Raw genomic sequence first — 5,934 nt, 5'->3', positions numbered from 1 at the left:
CTCTACTACAAAGCTGTAATCATCAAGACAGCATGGTATCGGCACAAAAATAGACACATTGACCAGTGCAATAGAATAGAGACCCCAGAATTGGACCCAGTAATCTTTGGCAAAGCAGGAAAGAATATCCAATGGAAAAAAGACAGTCTCTTTAACAAATGGTGCTGGGAGAACTGGACGGCAACATGCAGAAGAATGAAACTAGACCACTTTCTTACACCATAAATAAAAATAAACTCAAAATGGACGAAGGACAAAAATAAACTCAAAATGGATAAAGGACCTGAACATTAGATAGGAAACCATCAAAACCCTAGAGGAGAAAGTAGGAAAAAACCTCTTTGACCTCAGCTGCAGCAATTTCTTACTTGATACATCTCCAAAGGCAAGGGAATTAAAAGCAAAAATGAACTATTTGGATCTCATCAAGATAAAAATCTTCTGCACTGCAAAGGAAACAATCAACAAAACTAAAAGGCAACCGACGGAATGGGAAAAGATATTTTTGCAAATGACATATCAGATAAAGGGCTAGTATCTAAATCTATAAAGAACTAACCAAACTCCACACCCAAAAAACAAGTAATCCAGTGAAGAAATGGGCAGAAGACATGAATAGACACTTTGTTCCAAAGAAGACATCCAGATGGCCAACAGGCACATGAAAAGATGCTCAACGTCACTCCTCATCAGGGAAATACAAACCAAAACCACACTGAGATACCACCTCACGCCAGTCAGAGAGTCTAAAATGAACAAATCAGGAGACTATAGATGCTGGCAAAGATGTGGAGAAACGGGAACCCTCTTGCACTGTTGGTGGGAATGCAAACTGGTGCAGCCACTCTGGAAAACAGTGTGGAGGTGCCTCAAAAAATTAAAAATAGATCTACCCTATGAGCCAGGAATAGCACTGCTAGGAATTCACCCAAGGGATACAGGAGTGCTGATGCATAGGGGCACTTGTACCCCAATGTTTATAGCAGCACTTTCAACAATAGCCAAATTATGGAAGGAGCCTAAATGTCCATCAACTGACAAATGGATAAAGAAGATGTGGTTTGTATATACAATGGAATACTACTTGGCAATGAGAAAGAATGAAATCATGCCATTTGCAGCAATGTGCATGGAACTGGAGGGTATTATGGTAAATGAAATAAGTCAGGCAGAGAAAGACAGATACCGTATGTGTTTCACTCACATGTGGATCTTGAGAAAATTAACAGAAGACCATGGGGGAGGGGAAGGGGAAAAGAAGTTACAAGGAGGGAGGGAGGCAAACCATAAGAGACTCTTAAGGACTGAGAACAAACTGAGGGCTGATGGGGGTTGGGGGAGAGGGGAAAGTGGCTGATGGGCATGAAGGAGGGCACTTGTTGGGATAAGCACTGGGTATTGTATGGAAATCAATTTGACAATAAATTATATTAACAACAACAAAAAAGTTGCACCTGGGTGGCTCAGTTGAACATCTGACTTCAGCTGGGGTCATGATGTCACGGTTCATGAGTTCCAGCCCCGTATTAGGCTCACTGATGTCAGCACAGAGCCCACTTTGGATCCTCTGTCTTTCTCTCTCTCAGCCCCTCTCTTGTTCATGCTCTCTCTCTCAAAAATGAATAAACATTTTATTTTATTTTTTTTAAATTTTGTTTTAACGTTTATTTATTTTTGAGACAGAGAGAGACAGAGCATGAACGGGGGAGGGGCAGAGAGAGAGGGAGACACAGAATCGGAAGCAGGCTCCAGGCTCTGAGCCATCAGCCTAGAGCCCGACGCAGGGCTCCAACTTACGGACCGCGAGATCATGACCTGAGCTGAAGTTGGACGCTTAACCGACTGAACCACCCAGGCGCCCCTGAATAAACATTTTAGAAAAAAAGTATTTACAACATATTTTGTTCTGAGGATTAAAAGAGATCATACATGAAAAGTATTTAGAACTCTGCCTGGTACACAGTAATATATTACATAGTAATTCTATTACATATTAAGTATATTAAATACTCAACAAATTAATTGATGATGGTGACAGTGACAACAATGAGGAGGAGAGGGAGAATCAGTTGATCAGCAGCACACCATTGTTAAAGCAGAGACTCGGAAATAATCCCCCCCCCTTTTTTGAATGTTGATTTATTTTGAGAGAGAGCAGGGAGGGGCAGAGGGGGAGAGAGAGAGAGAGAGAGAGAGAGAGAGAGAGAGAGAGAGAATCCCAAGCAGGATCCATGCTCAACACAGAACCCAACTGGGGGCTCGATTTCATGACGGTGAGATCTTGACCTGAGCTGAAATCAAGAGTCAGATGCTTAAGGGACTGAGTCACCCAGGCAGCCCTAATTCCTCTTTCTAAAACAAATTATCACTATTCCTTTGTGTGTCAAAGGTAGAAACTTGGCATTATCTTTTGGATTCACAATTTGATTGTTTCTCCAGGGACATGTATTCAGAGAAAACATGGTTTTTACTGGTAGTATTGTTCATCTGTAGTCTGTGATGTCATTTAGATCCATGCTGATCTATGTGATCCACCAGTGCAAAAATTTATATACGAGTTTTACGAGTGCGCACTTTTGCGTTAAGACTCTTTTCACCCTCACCACACTCTCTTCCCTGCTACTCAGCTCTTTCCTCCTCATTACCATGTGCCAGATCCCTCTATGAAAATATGCAATATAACTACATTCTGGTTCCAAGATCAACTCTGGCATTTGAACAGCGTTCAGGCATGGCATGCTATTTTGGTAAAAATCATTTTCCAAAAACAGCATTATGACCAAGTGAGACCAAAATGGACTTGCTGTTCTCTCTCACATCACACCGGCACAGTGTGATGCCTGCTCATCCTTCTTGTGGGCTTAAGGATTCAAAACCCATGGTATTTGTTTTTTCCTTTTTTTTTCTCTCTCTCTCTTCTGCTTTAAATGACATCACAATTTTCGCCTGTTGCCAAGTCTGGCTTAAATTAAACCTAGACGTGCAAAGGGATGGCACCATCTCTTTAGGTCTTTGTGTGAGACTAGGGAGGTTAATGAGTTGCTATGGTGATCAATTTTAGCAATGAAGTTGAATAATGGTAAAGAGAACAGGTTTTAGAGTCAGATTTAAGTTCAAACTCACATTCTGCCTCTCATTATATATTTGACTGACTTTGAGCAATTTACTTGACCTTTCCTGGTACACGTTCTCATGGATAAAATGAGCCTAATAATACCCACCTTGGAGAGTTATTATCTTGATTAATTCTTATAACAGCCTTCTGATGCAGGTATTATTAGCATCATTTAACAGATAAGTTATATAACTTGCCCAAAGTCACGCAGCCAGTCAACAGCAGAACCAGGAGGTCCAACTTGTGATTTCTGGGGGGTTATTGGTGTTGGCTAGGGGTGTTTCATTAGGGTCTCTCATACAGTTCTAGTCACACAGTGGCTGGGCTAGAGGCATCCTGAAGGCTTTCTTACTCTCTTTGTGGCTGCTCCTGGCTGTTGGCAGGGACTTTGGTTTGCATTGTCGGCTAGAACACTTGCAGAGGTCCCATCATGTGTTCTGGGCTTCCTCACAGCATGGTGGTGGGGTTCCCAGAGTAAGGATCCCGGGAGAGGTCAGATGTAGGCTGTATCACCTCCTATGGCATAGTCTCAGAGGCAGCCTCCCTTTCTATTCATTCACTATGAGCAACTCACTAAAGCTGATCCACATTCAGACTAACATCCCACATGCAGGATGTCAGCAGATGAATGTCTTCAAAGTGTTGATGGGAAATAACTGAACATTAGAATTGTATACATAACAAAACTGACATCAAATGAGTTTGAAATAGGTCAGGTAATTTATTTAGTAAAAAATTAAGATCGCTTACTTTATTGACTTTTTGTTCACAGGTTTTGTCACTAGATAAGACATGTGATTTCTTCATCAACACTGGAAGGCAGGAACAACAAAGAGAACGGAGAGAGAAAATAATAAAGGTAAAAGCAGAAAATAATAAGATACCATGATGGTTAATTTTATGAGTCAACTTGACTCATTAAGGGATACCCAAATAGCTGGTGAAACATTATTTCTCCTTGTGTCTGTGAGAGTGTTTCCAGAAGTGATTAACATTTGAATCAGTAAACTAAGTGAAGGGATCCACCCTTAGGAATGTCGGTAGCATCATCCCATCCAAAGAAGGCCTGAATAAAACAAAAAAGGCAGAGGAAGGGTGAATTTGCTCTCTGCTTGAGCTGGAACTTCCATTTTCTCCAGCCTTTGGACATTGGTTCTCCTGGTTCTTGGGCCTTTCAATCATACCGGCAGCTTTCCTGGGTCTCCAGCTAGCAGATGGCAGATCTGGGGACTTCTCAGCCTCCATGATCTAATGAGCAAATTCTATAACAAATCTATCTCTATCTATCTATCTATATCTATCTATCTATCTATCTATCTCATATTTTGTAAATTTTCTTTGATTAACACAAATATAAAACAAAATAAAAATGCAATAGAATTGATTAAGATTATTAGAAATGTATATATATATATATATTATTTTTAATGTTTATTTATTTTTGAGAGAGGGACAGAGCATGAGTGGGGGAGGGGCAGAGAGAGAGAAGGAGACACAGAATCTGAAACAGGTTCCAGGCTCTGAGCTGTCAGCACAGACCCCAACATGGGACTCAAACTCACGAACTGTAAGATCATGACCTGAGCCAAAGTCAGACACTTAACTGACTGAGCCACCCAGGAGCCCTTAAAAATGTATATTTTGGAGACTCATAAAATAGAAGAATTTTGGCAGGAATGATCAATGGGGAGAGGGAGAAAAGCCCATGAGAAGAAAACCATAATTAACAAATGTAGATTTTTTTTTTCAATAAGACTCTAATGCATACGAATTTATACCAATAATTGCTACAACATAGATACAGCAGAAATAAAAAGAATCATCAAAATTGGCAGGAATTAGAAAATCTGAATAAATCAGTAATTATAGAAGAAAAGCCACAATAGTCAAAGATATACCCCCCAAAAGGCAATAGACCCGGGAGCATTGCACTAAACTTAAAGGAATAGGTAAAATTCCCATCTTTAAGCATATTATTTCAGAGCATCTACTCAACTAATCTTATAAGACAACTATAACTTTTAATACACGAACCATAAAATGGCTGCAAAGGAAGAGAAAAATCATATGCCAATTCCATTTATGAGTATAGATGGGAGAAATTCTATGTAAAATATCTGCATACTTAAGCAAAATAAGCCAGTCAGAGAAAGACAAACAGCATATGATTTCATCTGTGAAATTAAAGAAAAAACAAACAAACAAAGGAAAACAGAGATAAACCAAAACAGAGACTCTTAACTATAGACAACAAACTGATGATTACCAGAGGGGAGGTGGGTGGGGTATGGGTGAAACAGGGGAAGGGGATTAAGAGTACATTTATCTCGGGGCGCCTGGGTGGCTCAGTCGGTTAAGCGTCTGACTTCTGCTCAGGTCATGATCTCACGGTTCGTGGGTTCGAGCCCCGCGTCGGGCTCTGTGCTGACAGCTCAGAGCCTGGAGCCTGTTTCAGATTCTGTGTCTCCTTCTCTCTGTGACCCTCCCCCGTTCATGCTCTGTCTCTCTCTGTCTCAAAAATAAATAAAAACGTTAAAAAAATATATAAAAAAATTAAAAAAAAAGAGTACACTTATCTTGCTGGCTCTGGGTAACATATGGTATTGTTAAATCACTCTATTGTACAGCTCAAACTGATATAACATAGGATGTTAACTACATTGGAATTAAAATTAAATTAAATTAAATTTTTTTAAGTATCAGCATACTGAATATATATTGACAATGATTATAACTAAAAAAGATTTATCTAAGAAAAATAAGAGTCCTTCAACATTAGAAAAGCATTAATATAAATTAGTATATTAACAGATTAAAGA

General features: G+C 39.6%; 1 non-coding gene across 1 annotated transcript; it reads left to right on the top strand.

The window, feature by feature from the left end:
* The first annotated feature begins 5,449 nt into the window (after window positions 1-5,449).
* TRNAR-UCU (transfer RNA arginine (anticodon UCU)) lies at window positions 5,450-5,534 on the top strand. The gene has a single exon. It is a non-coding gene; the product is annotated as a tRNA-Arg (tRNA).
* Window positions 5,535-5,934: the final 400 nt, after the last annotated feature.

Source organism: Panthera pardus, unplaced genomic scaffold (genome assembly GCF_024362965.1).
Source record: "Panthera pardus isolate Hobbes unplaced genomic scaffold, ASM2436296v1 HiC_scaffold_25, whole genome shotgun sequence".
Taxonomy (NCBI): Eukaryota; Metazoa; Chordata; class Mammalia; order Carnivora; family Felidae; genus Panthera; species Panthera pardus.
Note: the sequence above shows the minus strand (reverse complement) of the source record. Positions and strands in the feature narration are given on the sequence as shown.